This window comes from Manacus candei, unplaced genomic scaffold (genome assembly GCF_025592945.1).
Source record: "Manacus candei isolate 608988 ecotype Guabito, Panama unplaced genomic scaffold, ASM2559294v1 h1tg000169l, whole genome shotgun sequence".
Taxonomy (NCBI): domain Eukaryota; kingdom Metazoa; phylum Chordata; class Aves; order Passeriformes; family Pipridae; genus Manacus; species Manacus candei.
The window spans coordinates 1,400,813-1,423,666 of record NW_026138217.1 but is presented as its reverse complement, the minus strand read 5'-3'; the positions used below and the strand labels follow the sequence as shown (position 1 = coordinate 1,423,666).

The 22,854-nt window shown below is 49.6% G+C and overlaps 1 long non-coding RNA gene across 1 annotated transcript in view; it reads right to left on the bottom strand.

Annotated features, from left to right (window-relative positions):
• Positions 1-2,214: 2,214 nt before the first annotated feature.
• LOC127463695 (uncharacterized) overlaps positions 2,215-22,854 on the bottom strand; it is a 31,553-nt gene continuing 10,913 nt past the window's right edge. The window contains exon 2 of the long non-coding RNA XR_007900914.1: positions 2,215-2,462. This is a non-coding gene — a long non-coding RNA (uncharacterized LOC127463695). The remainder of the gene's footprint in view (positions 2,463-22,854) is intronic.

Sequence of the window (22,854 nt, the reverse complement as noted above, 5' to 3'; positions counted from 1 at the left end):
AAGCTTAAATGCAGAAAGGTCATTGAGAAAGTCACGGGGTAGGACTGTGGTTTGTTGAGCCGAAATCAACTGTCTTTGCTAGACTAACTTTCTGAAGTTATTCTGCTCATTCTAAGCCCCCTTGAATTCATTCATAAATTAGCCCTAGTGCGAGGAGGAGAATGACTGTGGAGGTTCCTGTTAAGGTAGTGAGGGGGGAGAGGAGTTGAGTAGCCCATGGGAGGGGCAGTAGGAGGGCAATTTCTAGGTCGAACAAGAGGAATAAGATTGCGACAAGGAAGAATCGGATTGAAAATGGGAGGCGGGCAGAGCCCAGTGGGTCAAAGCCACATTCGTATGGGGATAATTTTTCTGAATCTGGATTTATTTGAGCTAATCAAAGGTTTAGTGAAGTTAAGATAATACATAGTGATAGAGAAATTGTGACTATAAAGAGGATGATGTTAATTGCCTTCCTCTGGTTTTGATCCAGATTTTAGAGATTGGAAGTCAATTGTAATTAATATACTAGAAGGGCAAGATCCTCATCAATAGATTGTTATGTAGAGGAACAGTCAGATAATGTCAACAAAATGTCAGTATCAGGCCACTGCTTCAAAACCAAAGTGGTGGTTGGATGTGAAGTGGAATTTTACGAGGCGGAGGAGGCAAATCAAGAGGAAGGAGGATCCAATGATTACGTGGAGACCATGAAATCCTGTGGCGACGAAAAAGGTTGATCCATAGACTCCGTCGGCAATTGAGAATGGAGCTTCATAATATTCTATTGCTTGAAGTGCTGTAAAGTAGCATCCTAATAGGACGGTTATAAGTAGGGCTTGGGTAGCTTGGTTCTGATTGCCCTCTGTAATGCTGTGATGTGCTCATGTGACAGTGACTCCTGAGGCTAGGAGGATAGCAGTGTTTAGTAGGGGGACTTCTATTGGATTGAGAGGTTTGATTCCTATAGGAGGTCATTGTCCTCCGAGTTCTGGAGTGGGGACTAAGCTGGAGTGGAAGAATGCTCAGAAGAATCCTAGGAAGAAGAATGCTTCGGATGTAATAAATAAAATTATTCCGTAACGTAAACCCTTTTGGACTGTAGGGGTATGGTGGCCTTGGAATGTGCTTTCTCGTAGGATGTCACGTCATCATTGGAGTATCACTAGGATTCTAGAGAGTAGGCCTAGGAGTAAGAGTTGGATAGAGTTGTGGTGAAATCATATGGCTAACCCAGAGGTAGTGAGGAGGGCGGCTGCTGCTCCAAAAATGGGTCAAGGGCTTGGGTCTACTATGTGAAATGAGTGGGCTTGGTGTGTCATTAAGGGTTAAATGTTTTCTTGTAAGTAAAGGCTTAGAAGAAGTACAAAGACATACGCTTGGATTATTGCCACGACCACTTCTAGAATTGTTAAGAGGAGTAGAATTGTTCTAGTTAGAAGGGACACGGTAGGTATAATGGGAAGGAGGAGGGTAGTGGCTGTTGAAATGAGTTGGATGAGCAGGTGTCCTGCTGTGAGGTTGACTGTGAGGCGAACTCCTAAGGCTAAAGGGCGAATGAGAAGGCTTGTTGTTTCAATTCTGATGAGGGCAGGAATTAGAGGTGTTGGGGTGCCTTCTGGTAGGAGGTGTCCAAGGGAAGCTGAAGGTTGGTTTCGTAGGCCTGTTAGCAGGGTGGCAAGTCATAGAGGGAAGGCGAGGGCTAGGTTTATTGATAGTTGGGTAGTAGGTGTGAATGTGTAAGGTAGGAGGCCTAATAGGTTAATTGTTAGAAGTATAATTCTGAGTGATGATAGGATTAGGGTTCATTTATGGCCTTTTTTGTTTAATGGGGTTATTAGTTGTTTAAATGGAGAAATCAGAGTTGAAGAGTTGAAAGACGATTTGTAACTCATCGATTGCCAGGAGAAGGAAGTAATAGGGTTGGGAATAACAGCGAGATGAGGATAAGGGGGATTCCGAGGAGGGTTGGGCTTATGAATTGATCAAAGAAGCTTAGGTTCATGGTCAGTTTCAGGAATGGGTTTTTATAGTGGGTAGTGTTTTGTTGGAGGGTGAGTTAGTTGGGGTAAATAGTAAGAGTTTAGGTTGAAGGATAAGAGAAAAAGTGAATCATGAAGTTAGTATGATAAAAAGTCAAGGTGCGGGGTTTAGTTGGGGCATGTCATTAAGGAGGGTGAATAATCCTCTTTCTCTAGCTTAAAAGGCTAGTGCTGGTTCATAGCTTCTTAATGATTAGGATGTTAGAAGTGAAGATCAGTTTTCGAAGTGTGTTAGAGGGGCTGATTCTACTACGATAGGTATGAAGCTGTGGTTGGCTCCACAGATTTCTGAGCACTGACCGTAGAAGATTCCAGGACGGGTTGTGATAAAGGAAGTTTGGTTCAGTCGTCCTGGAATTGCATCGGTTTTTACACCAAGGCTAGGAACAGCTCAGGAGTGGAGAACATCATCAGCTGTAACAATAATTCAAATCGGGGATTCTATTGGAATGACGATGCGGTTATCAACTTCTAGGAGGCGGAAATGACCGAGTGGTAGATCCATAGTTGGTAGTATGTAAGAGTCAAAAAATAAATCTTTAAAGTCTGTATATTCGTAGGATCGGTATCATTGGTGGCCAACAGCTTTGAGGGTGAGGTCAGGCTCATCGATTTCGTCTATCATGTAGAGGATTTGAAGGGATGGGAGGGCTAGTATAATTAGGACAATGGCAGGTAAGATTGTTCAGACAAGTTCTACTTCTTGTGCATCGACGGTGTTGGAGGATAGTTTTTCTATAAGTATAAGAGCTAGTAAATACAGGACTAGGCTACAAATGGCTAGTGCGACTATTAGGGCGTGGTCGTGAAATTCAATAAGTTCTTCTATAATAGGGGATGAAGCGTCTTGAAAACCAAATTGAGAGTGGTTGGCCATGGAGTTGGGATGGGATGTACTGGGTTTTCACCTGTGATTTAGTCTTGACAAGACTATGTAATGATTTTACTAACAACCCATAAGAAAGAAGCATGAGTGGTTTGATGCGGTTGGCTTGAAGCCAGCTTATGAGGGTTCGATTCCTTCCTTTCTTGTACTTGGACAAAAGCTGGTTCTTCAAAGGTATGGTAGGGAGGAGGGCAACCGTGAATTCATTCGATGTTTGTGGAGGTAAGTTCTGGTTGCACTACTTTCCGTTTGGATGCGAAGGCTTCTCAGATAATGAACATTAGTATAATTACAGCTACTATGGAGATGAGGGAGCCGATGGAGGATAGGGTGTTTCATAGGGTATAAGCATCTGGGTAGTCTGAGTATCGTCGTGGTATACCAGCTAGGCCTAGGAAATGTTGTGGGAAGAATGTTAGGTTGACCCCAAAGAATATTACTCCAAAGTGGGCTTTAGCTCATGTAGAGTGAAGGGTGTAGCCAGTGAACAGTGGGAATCAATGTGTGAAGCCAGCTAAAATGGCGAATACTGCCCCCATAGATAATACATAGTGGAAATGTGCAACTACGTAGTAGGTGTTGTGCAGGGCGATGTCTAGGGAGGAGTTGGCAAGAACGATGCCTGTTAGTCCACCAATGGTGAAGAGGAAAATAAAGCCTAGGGCTCATAGTATGGGCGGGTCTCATTTGATTGTTCCACCGTGTAGGGTTGCTAGTCAGCTGAAGACTTTAATGCCAGTGGGGATTGCAATAATTATGGTGGCGGATGTGAAGTAAGCTCGGGTATCTACGTCCATTCCAACTGTAAATATGTGGTGAGCTCATACGATAAAGCCCAAGAAACCAATGGATAATATGGCTCAGACTATGCCTATGTAGCCAAAGGGTTCTTTTTTACCGACGTAGTAGGCTACAACATGGGAAATAATTCAGAATCCTGGTAGGATAAGGATGTAGACTTCTGGATGGCCAAAAAACCAGAATAAGTGTTGATATAAAATTGGGTCTCCGCCTCCTGTGGGGTCAAAGAATGTAGTGTTTAGGTTTCGATCTGTTAGAAGCATTGTAATGCCAGCAGCGAGGACTGGTAGGGAGAGGAGAAGTAGAACTGCAGTAATTAGGACGGATCAAACGAATAGAGGGGTTTGGTATTGTGAGAGAGCAGGTGGTTTTATATTGATTGCTGTGGTGATAAAGTTGATTGCCCCAAGGATGGATGAGACAACTGCCAGGTGAAGGGAGAAGATGGCAAGGTCTACTGATGCACCGGCGTGGGCTAGATTTCCGGCTAGGGGTGGGTATACTGTTCATCCTGTTCCGGCCCCGGTTTCTACTGTAGAAGATGCTAGAAGAAGTAGGAAGGATGGAGGAAGTAGTCAGAAGCTCATGTTATTTATTCGTGGAAATGCTATGTCGGGGGCACCAATTATTAATGGTACTAATCAGTTACCAAACCCTCCGATTATAATAGGCATTACTATAAAGAAAATTATAACGAAGGCATGTGCGGTGACGACTACATTGTAAATTTGGTCATCGCCTAAAAGGGTACCTGGCTGTCCTAGTTCTGGTCGAATGAGGAGACTAAGGGCTGTGCCGATTATACCAGCTCATGCGCCAAAAATAAGGTAAAGTGTGCCGATATCTTTGTGGTTAGTGGAAAATAGTCAACGGTTGATGAAAGTCATAGGTAAGATGGCTGAGTGTAGAAGCGTTAGGCTGTAGTCCTTTTTACAGAGGTTTGATTCCTCTTCTTATCGATTCTGTAGTGAAGTTCATGTTGAGTTGCAAGCTCATTGATGTGCATTAAACATGCGCCGGGATCTAGTAGACAGAAGCCTGTTGGTTGGGGCATTTAGCTGTTAAGTAAAATTTTATGGGATCAAAGCCCATCTGTCTAGGGGGAGGTTCTAGCTTAATTAAAGCATCTGAGTTGCATTCAGGAGATGCAGGTTAGTATCCTGTGTACCTTAACAGAAACTAAGAGGGATTAGCCCTTGTTTAAGGCTTTGAAGGCCTTCGGTTTAAATAACCTAAGTTTCTAAGGGATTGCGAGTACTATGGGAGATAGTGGTAGGAGTATAATTGATAAGGAGGTAAAGGTTGTGGTTAGGGTGTTAGTTGGTTTGTTAGTTTGTCATTGTTTTATGTAGTTAGTGAAGTTTGGGGGTAGTGTGATGGTTGCACAGTAGGCCAGTCGTAGGTAGAAGAAAAGTCCAAGTAAAGAGAGTAGGGTAATAGCTGTGGCTACTACTGTTAGTTCTTGTTTTGTGAGCTCTTGAATAATTAACCATTTGGGTAGGAATCCCGTTAGGGGAGGAAGACCTGCAAGGGAGAGGAGAGTGAGCATAAGGATTGTGGTTCGTGATGGAATTTTGGTTCATGTGGATATAACAGTGGATAGTTTTAGGGTATTGGTTGTGTTAAGGATGAAGAAGATGGCGGAAGTTGTTACAGTATATAGATAGAAGGTAATTAAAGTCAGATTGGGGTTATAGTTGAGAATAATAGTTATTCATCCTAGGTGTGCGATAGATGAGAAATAAAAAGATTTTCTCTCTACTTCCTGTCAGCAGCGATACCTGGCCACTTCATGGGAAGCAGGGCTTCACCACACAGAGAAGCCGCTCAGAAGGCATGTATTGTAAAAAAATGGATTTTTCCCCTTTCCTGTTCCTTTCCTGAGCTCTTGTAGCTGAGCTGACGCCATATATTCTGCAATGTCCCTTTGGTCCATTGGACTCAACTGACCTGTCTGTATCGCCTCCCATGATCTTGCCCCCGATTCAGGGGACGAAGCCGATAATGCAGGTGCTGCACCAGCCCTGCTCAGCAGTTGCCAAAGCACTGGTGTGATTAACCCCTTTGTAGCTCCCAATGCAAAGCACAGCACTGTGACGCCTGCAGTGAGAAAATGAACTCCAGCTCAGACAGACCCAACACATGTGGGATTCTGAAATGTCTCAGGGTTCCTTTGGTTCCACGATGCCCCTCTCAGACCTGGCAGTAGAAAAATAAATCAAAAAATTGAGAAGAAATCATCTTAAAGTCATGCTAAACCTGTCTTCTACAGTCCAGAATCTATATATGTGTGACTGCAGATACTTGGGATGAGGGTAGATGCTCAGAGGAATTCATGGGTTTGATCTAGGAAACCTGTCCCAAAGTTTTCACTGCCTTTTCCTCTTTGGACATTTCCTGATGCCCGGAGGAAGCTCATGTCCAACAGTAGCAGGCGACCCTTGTATAACAAGGAATGAATGATTCTCCTCGTGCGGTGGTGAGACAAAGAGAAGTTTATTCAAAATTCCCACTCTTAAATCCCTGCGTACCATGTGACTTCTTCAGCCAATAGAGTTATATGTGACTGCGCATGTCCCCTCGGGCCCATCGCCCTGGCACATCCCCTGTGCATCCAGACACGCCTCCCACATATCCCCTCTCTCTAATATCTTAAAGAAGTCACAAAAAGCAGTGCAAAAAACAGTGCAAACAACCAGAACATTGTAAACTACCAAGCTTCGCAGCGACCCAGCGCATTGCTTCGCTTAGCTTCTTAACTCTAATATAAACCTTTTAAAACCTTATATTCCTATAGGGTAGTGCAACTTGGATAATTATTTTATTAACTTGGGGCCTTTAGCCCAACTGTGTGTAAACTATAACTTTTATTAATCTGAGGGTTTTTTAATAACTGGGGATTTCAAACTTTATTCAAGAAACAGGGTAAGCATATCAAAACTCAATTCTTTCAAGGTGACCTTGTGGTGTAGGTAATGTGGTCTTGTGAGGTATTCTGTGTTTTTATGTTTTCCAGTCACACAACTCTCTTATTCATTCACTCATCTCACACACGACAGCCGTCATCATTCACGCATACACATACACACACCAATATTTGCAGTTTGCTTGTCACCACATTGGTCATTAATATAAACTGAAACATAACATAACTGTTTTTAAACTCCTGAGTTATCTGGTTCCTGCAGCTGTGATTGTGTATCCAAATAGGGCTTTACACACCTGGAGGGAATCCACTTCAGTTCTTTTCCTGTTGCCACACAAGCGTAACCTCTCCCCCAAGTCAGAAGATCTAAAGGTCCTGTCCATTGTCCCGAGATCAAATCTTTTACCATGACTAATGGCCTGGGAGAGGCAAACGCCTGAGATTTGTGCTGCTTCTCATATCTGCTTCTTTCAGCACTGTCACAATTTAAAAAATTGATAACATATGTGGCTTTCCACAAACGTTCTTGCGCACTGTATAGCTTCTCCCCCCCTCTTTGTTTTATTAGCATCTCTTTCAGTGTGCGGTGTGCCCTTTCTACAATTGCTTGTCCCGTAGGTGAGTGTGGAATTCCTGTAATATGTGAAATTCCCCATTCTGATAGGAAATTCCTTACCTTTTCAGAGACGTATGCTGGTCCGTTATCGGTCTTAATCTGTTGTGGAGTGCCAAGGGTAGCAAAACAGCTTAGCCAGTGTCTTATTACATCCTTGGCTTTCTCACCTGTGTGTGCTGTAGCAGTGATGTACTGTGAATGTGTGTCTACAGTTACATGTACATATTTCAAGGGGCCAAATTCTGGGATGTGTGTAACATCTGTTTGCCATATCTGATTGGATATTAACCCTCTGGGGTTAACACCTTCCTGAGATGGCATGGGGGTAATTTTTTGACAGTCTGGACAAGTCAATATGATATCTCGGGCCTGATTGATAGTAATTTTGAATTGTCTCTTTAGAGAGCGTGCATTCTGGTGGAAAAATGAATGGGACAATTTTGCTTGCTCAAGGGTCCTAGGTACTGTGTTGAACATTGCTGCTTTGTCAGCTTCTCGGTTCCCTTCAGCTATTGGCCCTGGCATGTCAGTGTGAGACCTGATGTGCATTATATAAAAATCAAACCTTCTGTGATTGACAAGGAACCAAATACAACGCATTTCAAACAACAAATGAGGGTTAGAAACATCCCGAAGAAATGAACATTCTAGACGTGAAACTAGCCCTGCAGCGTAACAAGAATCAGTGACAATATTAACAAGTTGTTCAGAAAACTTTTCCAAGGCAATACGAATGGCAGCCAGTTCCAGAACCTGCACAGAGCATTGGTTCATGGTCTGTACTTTTTGTTCCCATTGTCCGGTATCAGGATTTATCCAAGTCACTGCAGCTTTCTGTGATCGCCCAGATGCATCTGTAAAAACTGTGAGGCCTTTTACTGGCTCACTTCTGCATCTAGTCGTGGTTCTTAAAGGCAAATTACGGATTTCTGCCCAAAGTTTGTGCTTAGGGAGATTAACTGAAATGTTACCATCAAAACCTGCTAAGGCAGCTTGGAACTCGGTGTCCTCAGCTAGCATCCAAGCTAAATTGTCCTTCGTGGCTGGAATGTAGATGACCGCTGGATCCCTTCCATCTAGTTCCTGTAATCGAACTCTGCCTTTAATAACAAGCTTAGCAAAGATTTCATTAATTGTCCATACAGTTTTAGGTGGGGTGTGGGGCAGAAATAGCCATTCTAGAACCAGCAGTGGGTCCTTTTCAGTCTGGTCCCACTGGAATAAGACTGCAAATGGCTGGTACCTGCTGGGAATTAAGGCCAGGCAGATTTGCAGTTCAGGATCTCTCCTTCTGCTCTGCCTAGATTTGATCGCCTTGGCACAGATGTCTAACGCCTGTTTGGCCTCTGCTGTCAGAGCCCTATTAGACGTCAGATCAGAGTCCCCCTTTAGTAACACAAAGAGAGGGTGTAGCTCCTCTGTGGTTAAGCCTAGAACAGGCCTTAACCAATTAATAACTCCCAGGAGTTTTTGCAACTCATGTAAGGTTAAAGTGTCTTTTACCTTGAGCTGCAGCGGCTGTGGGGAAATCTGTTGTTGCGTGATTCTCCATCCAAGATAGCTCCAGGGCTGCAATCGCTGGATTTTCTCTTCTGCAACCTGTAAGCCTGCTTCTTGGACAGCATCAGTTAAAGCAGTAACAACAATTTGCAGTTCATTTTCTGTGGCCATGCTTATTAAAATATCATCCATGTATTGGTAGATTATTGCAGAGGGAAAACGTTTTCTGACGGGTTGAATAGCATTTGCAACTACTGTTTGGCATATGGTTGGACTGTTCTTCATCCCCTGAGGGAGAACAACCCAGTGATACCTTTGCATAGGCTGTGAGGTGTTTAATGCTGGAATAGAAAATGCAAACCTTGGGGCATCCTCGGGGTGCAGGAATATGGTGAAAAAGCAGTCCTTTAAATCAATTATTGTCAGAGGCCAGTTCGCTGGGAGCATAGCAGGTGAGGGTAATCCTGGTTGCAATGCCCCCATAGACTCAATGACTGCGTTTACTACTCTGAGATCCTGAATCATCCTCCATTTGCCAGTTTTTTTGGGAATGCAAAATACAGGAGTGTTCCAGGGACTATTTGTTGGCACAATGTGTCCTGCTTCCAATTGTTCCTCTACAAACATCTTTAAATGTTCAAGCCTTTCTTTTTTCATGGGCCATTGGTCTACCCAGACCGGCTGGTCACTTTTCCAGACCAGCTTAATCGGTGCTTGGTACGGCTGACTAATGGCCCCTATTGAAAAACCTGGCTGCTTGCAGGAGGAATTTGCGTTACTGTGCCAAACTGTGAAAGTATATCACGTCCCCACAGAGAGCAAGGGATCGGGGCTATGAATGGAGCTACCTTTGCTACTTGCCCCTCTGGTCCCAAGACAGTGAGTACTTGAGCACTCTGTCTGGGTCTTTGTGTGCCTCCCACCCCTTGAATGGTTGCAGCTGGGCAAACAGTAGGCCAGTCAAGTGGCCATTCGGAGTCCTTTATAATGGAAACATCGGCTCCCAAATCCAAAAGGCCTCTAAATCGGTGCCCATTAACCTGGCACGTCATGAGCGGCTGTGCTGCTGTGATGGCTGCTGCCCAGTAAACTTGTGGTTGTCCCGTGCTGCCAAAGGCCCCTGAACCCCGCTCCCTCCCCCCCTCCCCTGCAGGCGACGTACTGTAGAAGGGGATTAACTGAGCAAGCTTCTGTCCTTTCGGGATGAAGCGGGTGGGTGAAGGGGTCCATGCCATTATCAGAATCTCGCTATGAGAATCCGAGTTTATTACACCTGGCAGCACAAACAAACCCATTCTGGTGGTAGAGGACCTTCCAAACAGCAGTGCATGTACCCCTGGATTAAGGGGACCCTGATGTCCAGTCGGGATTAGCACCACCTCAGTGGAAGTTATGAGGACTGTGTCCCTGTTGGATAAGTCCAGCCCAGCGCTGGCTGATGTGGCGGGGCACAGATCGCTGGCTGGGGTGCAGGGGCACAGAGCGTTGGCTGAGCTGGGGGGGCACAAATCGCCAGCCTGTTCCCCTGTGTCGCATGTGATTGCTGTACCGGGGCGTGCGACAGCGCCCCTCGCCTCCAGTTTTTTGGCATCCTCCTTGCTTTGAGTTGCTTTCGAGGTGCCAGTGCTAGAGGTTTCTGAGGGCAGTCCCTTTGGAAATGGTCAGGGGCCCCACAAATGAAACAACCATCTTTGGGTCTGGCCCCCTGCTGTGTCCTTAACTGAGTACTCAGTGCTACTGCTAGCAAATCTGATTGATGTGTTAAAGAACCCACCTCTTGGCAGGCACGAACTAATTCTGAGATACTGCAAGTTTCCCTCTTAGGAAGGGTTTGCAGAACTCTTTTACAATCCACATTAGCATTTTCGAAAGCCAGTCTTCTACTAAGGATTTCCCTGACTTCCTCATTTTCAATCTGCCTATCCAGAGCAGATTGCAGCCGATCTAGGAATTTTGTGTAAGGTTCTTTTGGGCCCTGTATTATTTTGGTAAATGACAAGTTTGCATCTCTGTCTGATGTAGGTAATTTTCTTATTGCCCGCATGGCATGTTTTGCTATTACCTCGTATACCTCTCTATTGTAACCGGTTTGAGCATCTATGGAACAATAGTTCCCATCCCCTGTGAGTTGGTGTGCTGATACCCCTGCTTGCGGGTCATTAGCGTAAGCAGAACAGATTTCTCTAAAATCGTTCAGCAATACATTGTATTGTGTGTTAGAAAGGCTTATTTGTAACAAGGTTCTCCAGTCATGAGGCATGAAGATGTATGTGGAACTTAGTGACTCTAAAAATGCAAGTGTGTTAGGGGATGATACACCAGTTTCTCTCATTAACTGTCTTAGTTCTTTGGTTAGTTCATGTGGTAATGGTTGGAACCTGCGGCTTTGACGTGGACCGATAATTACTGGACATGCTTGTATAACTTGTAAGTCCCCAGTACGCAATGCCTCTTCTCTGCATAAAGCCCACCTATCAATTGTACCTTCTCGGTATGTTGCTTCATCCCTTGCCGGTGGAGCTATCCTGAAATCCCCCTCCTCCTCCCCCCATTCCTCCCATTCCCCCCCCCCCCGCAGCTCCGGCGAAAGCGGCTGTCTGTGGGTGGGGGGTGGTGGTGGTTGGGGAGTACGGCGCGGGGGCGGAGGACGGGTCGGTGTCCGAACCGCGTGGCAGGCGAGATGGTGGTGCCCGCTCCTGGGCGCGTACTCGGCATTCATGCGCGGGATGGGTTGGCGAGTAAGCTGGGCTAGCCCCCCCACTCCCGTCACGGGACCCCCTGCTGCTGTCCCACTGACTGGAACCTTGCATCTCGGGCCCCGCTCCCTCCTGCCGGTCCGTGTCCCTTGGGCTCCCGGTTCCCTTCCCCGGAGATGAATTGTGAACGGCTCCACCCCCTCCCCCCGCCGAGCTTTGTGAGTTCAAACTGCGGCGCGTAAAAGTGTGGCTGCTGCTTGCAGCCTGAGTGGGGGTGTATGTGTTCGTCGTTCTTTGGTGGGATCTGCTTAATGCAGTCATTACAGCTTGCCAGGCTGGGTAAGCATTGTTTGCTTGGGAATCCCCTCTCTGAGCCTTGAGTTTGATAAGATTGCCTATTTTGTCCCATATGTGAATGTTGAGGGCTTCAACCAGAGGTAGTTCTGGTACGACTGCTTTAATGAGCCGCACCAACTCTGATAATTCAGCCCTTGTAACCTGAACATAGTAAGAATTCAGCAGAGCAGCCAGTGTTTCTGTGTCCTGTGATACTTCGGTAGGGAAAAAGTTTCCCATGTTACCTTTGTGTCTCAGCGCTGCTGGGGTGTGCTGCTGAAGAGGGTCTGTCGGTTTGTTGATTTGTGTTGGCTCACTGTCGGTTGGACTGTGGCGTCCCGTCGGCGGCGGCTGATGTCCCGGTGCAGGCGGCAAGCGGCAAGCGGCGGCGGCAGGCACGGGCAGCTGTAGCGACAGACGCGGGGCCTGGCTGTAGAGGCGGTGGCTTGGGACTGCGGCGATAGGCGTGTGCAGGCTGCAAAGTGGTGAACGAAGCGGCGGCGCTGGCGGCGGCGTCTCAGTCACGTGGCGGCGGCTCGGCGTGGTCCCGGCTCCGTCTCCGGTGAGCGCGGCGTTCGCAGCGGCGGCAGCGGCGGCTCCGGGGGTTCCCGTGGTTCGTTGGGCGACGCGGGGGTCGGGGGCGTGCTGTGTCGGAAGGCGCGGCGCGGTGCCTCGGTGAAGCCCGCACGGTCTGAATACGGCGCAGGGGCTTTTTGCTGGCTGTGCTTTTTAAGCACGCCGCAGGGTCAGTCAGCAGCAGTGAGCAGGTGGGGAGCCGCGGCCAGTTTCTGCTGGACAGAAAACTGGAATGGGGCTCCGCGGGGGTCAGCGGTGGCTGGGCTTGCTAGGACGCGGCAGCGGCAAGCCGCTTCTTGCACGCGGTCCACACAGTCGGTAGCGAAGAGTCGCTTTACCAGATGACCGACACTCAGGGGACTAACAGGCCTTTCCCTGACGATCTTAAGGTACTCCGCGGCTCGTTCTCCGAGCTGCAGGCACGCTTTCGCCCAGGGAGCAGTCTTAGACGTGCGGGGTGCGTCCCAGTCACTCACCGCTTTCGATGTTGCGTTGACCCTCTCCGCTCTCTCCGGTGGCTGCTTTGACCTCTCGGTTTCTTCCTTAACTCTTTTTTCTCTTCTTCAGTGCACTATCTTACTAGTATTGAGCTCGCTAAACTAACTGTCCTTCTCTTAGAAGCCACTAAGAGCACGGGGTTTATTGACGTCAGGGTTTTTTCTGGTGAAGTCTCCCGTCTCCGAAAATTAACACGATCCCAGAGACACCAGCTGATCTCCTGATCCAGGATAGATATCTCACTTAATATAAGCTAAAGATGTCCCAGTTCGGGCGCCACATGTAGCAGGCGACCCTTGTATAACAAGGAATGAATGATGCTCCTCGTGTGGTGGTGAGACAAAGAGAAGTTTATTCAAAATTCCCACTCTTAAATCCCTGTGTACCATGTGACTTTTTCAGCCAATAGAGTTATATGTGACTGCGCATGTCCCCTCGGGCCCATCGCCCTGGCACATCCCCTGTGCATCCAGACACGCCTCCCACACAGCTCCATCCCCCACTTCCTCCTCCTGGCTGCAGCTCTTGCACTTCTGCTTCTTCCTGGGCATCTCCCTGACTGCCCTCCTGGGCAACGGCCTCATCCTCAGCGCCGTAGCCTGCCACCACCAACTGCACAGCCCCCAGGGACTTCTTCCTGCTCCACCTCTCCCTCACACACCCGGGTTGCATCTGCACCACTCTCCCCAAAGCCATGGCCAATTCCCTCTGGAACACCAGGGGCATGTCCTACTCAGGATGAGCTGCACAGGTGTTTTTTGCTTTTCTTCTTGATCACAGCGGAGCTTGCCCTTCTCACCATCATGTCCTATGACCGCTACGTGGCCATCTGCAAAACCCTTCACTACAGGACCCTCCTGGGCAGCAGAGCTTGTGCCCACGTGGCAGCAGCTGCCTGGGCCACTGGGAAGCGGGTCTGGCCCTGGGGCTGCAGGAGCTGCCGCCTGAGCTGATGATCTCCTGAGCAGTTTCTCTGTTGCGCCGGAGGAGGATGTTCTCCAGGGCAGGCCTTCCCTGCAGCACCGTCAGAGGGACAGCGCAGGTGGGCTCCTTCTCCCAGGGATGGTTGCGGGGTGGGAAGGTGGGGGTGCAGCCAGGGATGCCCGGGGCTGTCCTGCAGAGCAGGGTCCCTGTGCTCCGGGGTTCTTTGTGCCAGGGCACGGACTTTGCTGCCTGCTGGGGTCAGGTCTCATCCTGCCTGGGTAGTTGCCCACCCCTCTGCAGGGAGAAGCTGTCGGTGGGTGGTGAGAACCCCAGCAGGAACCAGGCAGGTTCTTCCTGCCGTTGGATGAGGTGTGTGTGGTCAGGGCTGTGGGAGGTCAGGGCTGCTCCCAGATCCAGATCACAGCAGCACATTTCCAAGAGCACTGTCAAATGGGAAGGACAAAGCACAATTATTAGGAAGGAATGGAGCTTTTCTGAGTCAGTGTTTTCAGTTTCCTACTCCTGAGGAATCTGGGGGTTGAGAAATGGAAAAGGAGCTCCCATGTTGGACAAGTCACTGAGACTCCTGAGCTGTAACTTGGAATGCACAAGTGCTTCTGTAAGCAACTTCCTAAAGTGCTTTCGGCCTCTGCTCTGCTTTTGACAGAAGCAGCATCACTTCTGCTGGACCCATCTGCTTTTTCTTTATCTGCCCTTTTCCACCTGCAAAAAGAAAAGTTGCCCAGTCAGTGCGCTGCAAACAGACAGGTTTCTCTCAGGTCACAGTGAGTGCACAGACATTCGGATGGAGTGGTGACAGGGAAGTCATGAATGGATTTCTGATGTTGAGTCTACTGTTTTGAAATCAGAAAATGTGGTGTTGAAGTCATCGTTAGCCTTTGAGAGGGAAACAGGAGAAAAATCGGATAAATTTGTTGCTAAAATGAGCTGCTTCAAACTGAGGTTGACCACCTTAAAAGTCTTGTTAAAATTTGGATGATTATGAAACAGTCAACTCACGGATTACCCCCATCAATACTAGACAATGCCCGCAGTATAAAGGCATAAAGCCCTCCCAGCCCCTCCAGGAACCCTCAAATCCCATCCCGGTCCCACAGGACACTCCCAACTTCCCCTTAAACCCTCCGAGGCCCCCAGACTGCCTCCCAGACCCACAAAAGCCCACAAGATGCCCCCAAACCCCTCCCAGTTACCTCCAGCCCTCCCAGGACCTTTCAAACCCTCTCCTAGTTGCCCCCTTCCCCTTGAGTATGCCCCCAAACTTTCTCCCAGTTCCTTCCCACATCCCCGACGATTCCCCAAAACCCCTCACAGCTGCCCCAATCTCCCCAACCTCCCTCCCAAACCCCCAAACTCCCCCAAACACCTTCCCAGTTACCCCCACGACCTCCAAGCCCTTCTCAGCCTCCCCATTCCTTCCCAAAGCCCCTCCCAGTTGCCGGTCCGTCCCCAGGCTCGGGTGAGGAGGTGCCCCAGGCTGACAGGCCCGCCCAGACAGGGGCGGTTCCAGCAGCATGTCAGGAGCCACCCCCTGCCCCGAAAGCTCCCTCCCGCCCTGGAGCCACCTCAACTGCCCCTGCAGGGGAGAAATCCAGGCCGGAGCAGAGCAGGGGGCAGGGCCGGGCTGGGACCTCGATGGACGGGGGCACTGGGAGAGCAGGGGAGAGACCGGGATGGGCTGAGAGGGCACTGCGGGAGAGGGGAGACACTGGGATGGGCTGAGGGGGCACTGGGAGGGAGAGGGGAAAGTTTTTTGCCCCTTTCCTGGGCACTTGAACACCCTCTGCACCCCTGTTCCCGGTCGTGCCGGTTGTCCTTCCCCCCCAAGCCATGAACAGGTTTTGGGGCTCCCTCGTGGGTCACAGCCAATAGAATGGCTCTGCTGGAATGACGTCATTGCCAAATTCTGCTGGGCCCCTGTCCTTGTGCCGGTGAGTCACCCAATAGAACGTCGAAACTTCCATGGGGGCTGCCGGGAGCGGGGCGGTGATGGCGGGGGAAGGGAGGATCGGGATTGAACCTGATTGGTCCCAATCGATCCCGGCCCCAGGGTCTCCCCCCGCCGTGCTGTTTTTCACGTGTGGCCCCAACGAAGCCATGGTGGTGTGGGGTGAGTTCAGGGGGTCCGGGGGCTCCTGGTGACCCCTCCCAATCTCCCCCAAGACTCTCGGGAACCGCCCAGATCCCCCCCAAGACTCCTGGGGACCCTCCGCCTTTCCCCCTCCTCCCCCAAATCTCCTGTGCATCCCCTTAACCCTTGAAAATCTCCTGGGACCACCTCAGACTGCCAGACTCCCTCCTGGGGACCCCCAAACACTCTTCAGGACTCCGGGGCCCCTCCCGACCCCCTCCTAGAGTCTTTTGGGTGTCACCAACCCTTTACGGTGGATTCCTCCGTCCATTTTTCCACCCCGGACTGCTGGGGGTCCACCCCCCCAAGAAACTACTGGGAACTCCCCAGTGTCCAACCACGAGATTCCTGGGTCCCTCCTCCCCCCCAACCCCCTGTGGGTGCCCCCATCCTTTCTTCCCCTCGAAAATATTCTTGGGGGTCCCCCAATGTCTCCTCCAGCCCCCATCCTGCCAGGGATGGATTTGGGGGGATCTCCTTCCTCTTCCCTCTGGCCCTAAGGCAAATACCCCCCCTGTCCTTCTTCCTTCGCCCCCAGGCAGAAAAGAGAAGAGAAACAGCCAGTTGGCCCTGGCAGGTGTGGGTGTGTGCAGGCTGTGGTTGAGTGGTTGAGAAGGGAGAGGAGGGGGCTGGTGTTTGGGCCAAGTCCAGCAGGTGATGTCTTTTGTATCTGGCAGTCCTTGGTCAGCTCCACGACCATCCAGCTGTCAGTGTTCATGACATACCCATCAACCCTTCTCTTCTTGACTCCTACACTTGCCAACCCTAAGCTGCTCCTAAGTTCTCTTGCTGTCAGTTCATAAAGAGGTCTTGTCAAGTGTTACTGATTTAGAAACTAAAGCCTGACATCTTTGTCTTTGCCAAAGATGTGTGTGAAAGGGCAGTGCTGTTGCAAAGCAGTGTTGAGCTTCACATTGGGTGACTTGGCAGCGTCCTCTGCATCACCCATGCACCCTGGGTTTCTTTGAAAAGTACTTTTCACTCCAAATGTGACACCACATTAGCCTGTAGGACATCCTGTCCCCAAATGGATAACTGTAAATATTAATAATAAAAAAGTGACCCCCTCCATTATTCCAGAAAAGCTTGTATCTCTGTACTAAAAGCATCCAAGGGTCACGTCCCCCAGTTTTCTATCTGACAAGGGTTTGGAGGGGCTGCTTTGTGCAGGGAACCCTTTGGGGGCCCCTTGCACATGGGTAGGGCTGCACTCTGGGGGTGTGGGGCTTTGGTTCTTTGGTTGCCAGGGGCCACTGTGAGTCACTGAGCCGGGGTGGGGACAATGGGCAGGGCTGGCTGGGACAGGCTGTGGCACCTGTGACATAAAAGGGAAGTGTCCCCGTGGGGCAGCTCTGCAGGGCCCATCAGGGGATGCTGCCCAGTGCAGCCTGTGCTGTGGGGAGCACGCACACAGGGAGAGGCTGGGCCAGACGAGGGCCGGGGCAGCAAGGCTGCCCCAGGGAGTGGGTTCTGCCCCTGCCTGCAGGGCCCAGCCCCTGGCAGGAGTGCCTTGGGCAGGGCCCGGTGCTGCTGCTGGGGCAGGGGGTGAGGCCTTGCCGCCTGCCAGCTGCCTGGGCCCCTGTCCTTGCTGCGCCACATCCCCGAGGCTCCATCCCCGCTCCCCCAGTGCCAGCTCCCTCCTTCCCAGCCCCAACCAAGCCCTTCTCTGTGTCCTCCTGCAGGCCATGGCTTTCACAACATTCCTTTTGGTGCTTGTGCAAAGCATCATCCAGTCCCTGCAGGCGGTCGGGGAGGGGCTGCACAAGACTCAGTGAGCTTGGAGGTCTTTTCCAAGCTGAAGGACTCTTGGATTCTGTGATTGTGTGCTGGATTCAGCTGGGTCTGTGTTAGCAGCATTAGTTTGCTCCCAAAGTTTCCTCGCTGTCAGCTCTTGTGACCTAAGGCTTGAGCTCCTTTAGCTCCTTGTGCTGAGCTACTGATGGGAAAGGAGAGGCCTCTGCGAGCAGATTCCTGGTGTTCCCTGTAGAAGAGTGAGGGAGAAGGTGTAGTCAAGTGGGAAGAGGAGTACTGTTTGTGTGTGGCCTCCTATGTGGCCTTGGCACCTTTGAGGGGCTTGAAGGAGAAAAGAGCTTTGTTAAAGTGAGAAGTGAAATAGTGTGTTGGCTGTGGGAATGGGAAGGGAAGAGGAACGGAGAATGGGAAGGGAAAGAGGAATGGAAAGACATCTGCTGATGCTGTCGTTTGTTATGTTTACATGTAGCAGGGTGTGGTGGAAGAAAAAACCAATTGGGAAAGATATGTGGCATGGAGAAGCATCTATGGGAACTAGATGGACTTTTATACACTGGACAATTCATCCACCGGACTGACAGTTGTTCCCCAGTTTTACCCCAGTTTATTGCTGTATTGTCATGGAGTTTTATGTACCCCAGTTTACTGTTGAATTTTTATGAAGTTTGTTATACCTCCATATTGTTCCCCTTTCTCCCTCAGATTTTCCTGCCCAAAGTTGTTTGTCACCCTGTCCTCCCCTGCTTTCCTGCTCCTCTGCCACTGATTGGCTACAGTTTGCTGCAGTGTAAAGAGAGTTCCCATTGGCCCTTTCTCCTGGAGACTCCGAAGTTCCACCCGCCTTTTCCCTGTCTCCCTATCACACTTTTCCCTGAGTTGTCAGTTCCATGCTCCTCCCCAGTTCAGAATCCTCCCCTCAGACTTACCTTATTTAAAACCCTGTTGTCCCTGAATAAAGTGGCATTGCTGCACGAACCCTCGGCTGTGCCAAGAACCGTTATTGCAGTGCTCGGTCCCATTTCCCATCCCCCCGGACCATGGCAAGTGGCGCCCAACGTGGGGCACAGTTGAGGACTCTCATATTGAGAGAACTCCTGTGTCCTCACCTGGGTTCAGGCGACACCAGGAGAGGCGATCGTCCCCGTCGGTCCTCCTCAGCAGAGCGGACGGCTGTGGGCTCAGCGGTAGCTGCACGGGTCGACGCACCAGACAGGTGAACTGCTGAGGACATTCCTCACCCTACCCTAACACCCACAGCCCGGCAGAACACCAAAGGGAGGACTTTCCATCAAGAGACTGTTGTTGAGACCCGACTAACATCAACATGGGACTCACACTCTCAACCTCCCAAAAATTCGTATACAGGCGCCTAAAAGACTTTGTAATAGAACACGGTCACCCCTTAGATAAAAAATTGGCAAAATCACTCGCCAGATGGCTCGACCACAAGGGTCACCAGCTTGCCGAGGACACCAGCGTAGAGCAGTGGCAAGCCATAGGCTACAGCCTCTGGCGGGACAGCGATAAGGGGGACCGTATAGCTAAAGAGGCACTCATGGCATGGAGGTTAGTTCTGATGGTGCTACAGCACCAGATGATGAACAAGAATATCAGCCTCCCCAAGACAGACACTGAGCGGACAGAGACGGACACTGAGCAGACAGACACACAAGATGGAGGGGGGGGAAGAAACCATCGCGCCGAATTCAAAATGGCGTCGAGGAGGAGGGACCCAGGGACCACGCAGAGAAAAGGCGGGAAGGGACACCGCGGGAAAAATCAGCGCAGGAAAGGAGGAGGCGGGTTCCCTTAGCACCACCCTCCAGGCCGCCTCTGCCTCCACCTGATTGCATCAGAGATCCCTCCCCCGGCATGCCCACGAGCACACCCACTTCCTCCAACCCCGCCTCTTCCCCGGATACATCACCTTCAAGGGGCGGAAGGGTGGCAAAGGACAGGGTCAAGGCGAAGGTCAGGGCCTCCTTCCGGCAAGATGGCTGCGCCCATAGGCCTCACACCACCGAGGCCTACCCCGCCTGCCGCCACCCTGAACCGGACATAGACTTAATGTAACACTCCCCTGAATGGCGGCTTAAGCTACCAGATATCTGGAGAGCCTTCAGGGAGGAGGCTGCTAGCGCTAAAGACACTGAATTCCTAAAAGCATTTCCCATCTATGTAGAGGAAGGAAGGGCCCCAGAGTGGCTGTAGGGAATTGGCTATAGAACACGGCTTGCCTAGGCCGTGGGAACATCTTAGATAGCGAGGTTACAGTGCCCTTGTACCCTGTTAGCTGGTTGGTAAACAGGACATTGTGATTAGCAAAACAAAAAGCAACTGAGTACCACCTGTGTCAACAAAGAAATGAGTAAGAGGTGAGATCAACATTTAAGCAGAACCAATAATGAGCTTAGCTTTTGCAATATGTATGAACTAATTATAAAGCATATATTAAGCTGTTAGCAATGATCAATAAACGAAGTTTGCTGATTCTCATATTGAGCGTCTCATTCTTCCCTCGTCACGACAAGTGGCGACCAATATTGTACCCCATGCTAAGAGATATGAAAAAGGTCATCGTCGAGTATGGATTGGGGGCACCCTTCACCATCGAGTTGCTAGAATCCTTCTTCCTGGCTTATAAGCTGATACGTTACAACATAAGAGCAGTTATAGGAGGACTCTTTACAACAGTACAGTCCTCAGTATTTGAGGCAGAATGGAAAAAATTAATCACTGCATATGTCAATGACAAAATGGAAAGAAGGGGAATCCCAATTCAGCAGGCAATAGACATGCTCTATGGGAAGGGGAACTATTCAAGTAGGGGGGATCAAACTCGAATTGACCCCAAATTTTTAGAAGCGACTAAAGAATTGGCATTAGAGGCCGTGAAAAGGGTGACAGATGCCTATGTGCAGACGCCTTCTTTCACACTTATTAACCAAGGCCCAAAAGAACCTTTTGTAGAATTCATAACCAGGCTAAAAGAAGCAATCAGCAGGCAGGTCCACCAAAAAGAGAGCCAGGAAATTTTATTCAATAAATTGGTTATCAAAAAGGCGAATGAGGACTGTCAGAAAGCTTTGAAGATGTTAAAGGATCCCTCCCTACTCGAAATGATAGACGCTTGTAAAAATATAGGTTCTAATTCCCATAAAGCGCGTCTATTGGCTGCCACTTTCATGGGTCCCCAATCATGTTTCAATTGTGGTGAAAAGGGACACTTCAAAAAACATTGTCCTAAGTTAGTCCCCGAACCAAATTTGCCTAAGACCCTATGTCGGAGGTGTGGGAAGGGCCGCCATTGGTCTTCTAGTTGTAGGTCAATGACCAATATCAATGGTGAACCCCTTCCCCCCAGGAGGTCCCCAGAGCTGAGGAAAAGGGTAACCTTCCAATCTTTGCCCGATCTTCGCCCTTGCTCCTGTGAACATCAGGGAAACGGGGAGCAGAGCGCCCAGGGGGGTGCGACGACACAAATAACCCCTGCTCTCCGCTCCATCCTGCGCCCAACACCGCACCCAGCTACCCCATTACCCAAGAGCCTCTGACAGACCTCATTCGCGTTCAGTGTGATCCTTTAAATTCAGCAGACCCTATCTCAGTTAAAAACCAGTGTGTTCCCCTAAATTGGATAATCCTTTCCGTTACTCACCCGTCTACTCACCTAAGCTCCTATGAGCAGGCCAGGGTTAGACCATCTGCCCCGGTCGATCCAGATAAGACTTACCTGATGATATCGCACTTTTCAGCAGTGGCTAAGGGAATAATTGTAGTGCCTACTCTCCTGACGGGACTGACGAACACAAATATAGCTATATGCCTAACTGTGCATCTCCCTCCCGTGCAGTTGGAGGACCGCTTCCCCGTGGCGAAGATGGTCTCCACCGACGAGCTGCTCTGCGTGGTGTCCCCAGATGAGGAGCGGAGGGAGGGATCACTGAGGGAAGTCCACTGGACAACCTCAGTGAAGACCTCTCGCCCTCTTCTAACATGTCTCATCTACTTTTCTCAACCTAGGCACCCTCAGAAAGTCAAGGTGGAAGGGTTACTCGACATGGGGGCGGATGTCACCATAATTGCCTCCAAGGACTGGCCGTACGGCTGGCCAGCCCAGACCACTAACATCAGAGTCAGCGGTGTAGGGGGATCGCAGTACCCCGTCAGGAATAAAGAGGTAAAGAGGAACTCCGAAGTTCCACCCACCTTTTCCCTGTCTCCCTATCACACTTTTCCCTGAGTTGTCAGTCCCATGCTCCTCCCCAGTTCAGAATCCTCCCCTCAGACTTTAAACCCCTTATTTAAACCCCTGTTGTCCCTGAATAAAGTGGCATTGCTGCACGAACCCTCAACTGCGCCAAGAACCGTTATTGCAGTGCTCAGTCCTATTTCCCATCCCCCTGGGCCGTGGCAGCAGGGAGATTGCCAAAACTGAAACCAGTACACAGTTGAAAGCTGAACAAAACAACATTTATTCCAAAGAAAGTAGCAAACAAAATGAGAAACCAAGAGACAGAAAAGAGAAGGGAAACAAGCCCCCAAGACAACCCCCCATTCACTCAAGTGTTACTTACCAGGTTGTCTTACCGACCCCAGAATGCTTAGAATTCCCCATAGCAGAAGCTGCATCCTCATTATCCTCAATGAGCCAATTTTCATTAATGTGAGGAAAGCTGAGAGACTGTAGAAACATCAGTTGAACTTCAAAGTCTCCTGGTTTCTGTCTCTCCTCAGACTTAGAATCAGGGTTAGGGTTAGGGTTAGGGTTAGGTTTAGGGTTAGGGTTAGGTTTAAGGTTGGGGTTAGGGTTTAGGGTTAGGGTTAGAGTTAGGGTTAGGGTTAGGGGTTTTTTGAGGGTTAGGGAACCGGGTTTGCGCATAGTTTGCAGTCTCTTTTTTAGGGTTAGTGTTGCTATGCGCAAACCCGATTCCCTGACCCTAATCCTAAAAAAGTGAATGCAAGCTATGTGCAAACCCTGTTCCCTAACCTTAACCTTAAAAAAGAGACTGCAAGCTATGCACAAAACCAGTTCCCTAACCCTAACTTTAAAAAAGAGACTGCAAGCTACTAGGGTTAGGGTTAGGGTTAGGGTTAGGGTAAGGGTTAGGGTTGGGGTTAGGGTTAGGCTTAGGCTTAGGGTTCGGGTTAGGGTTAAGGTTAGGGTTAG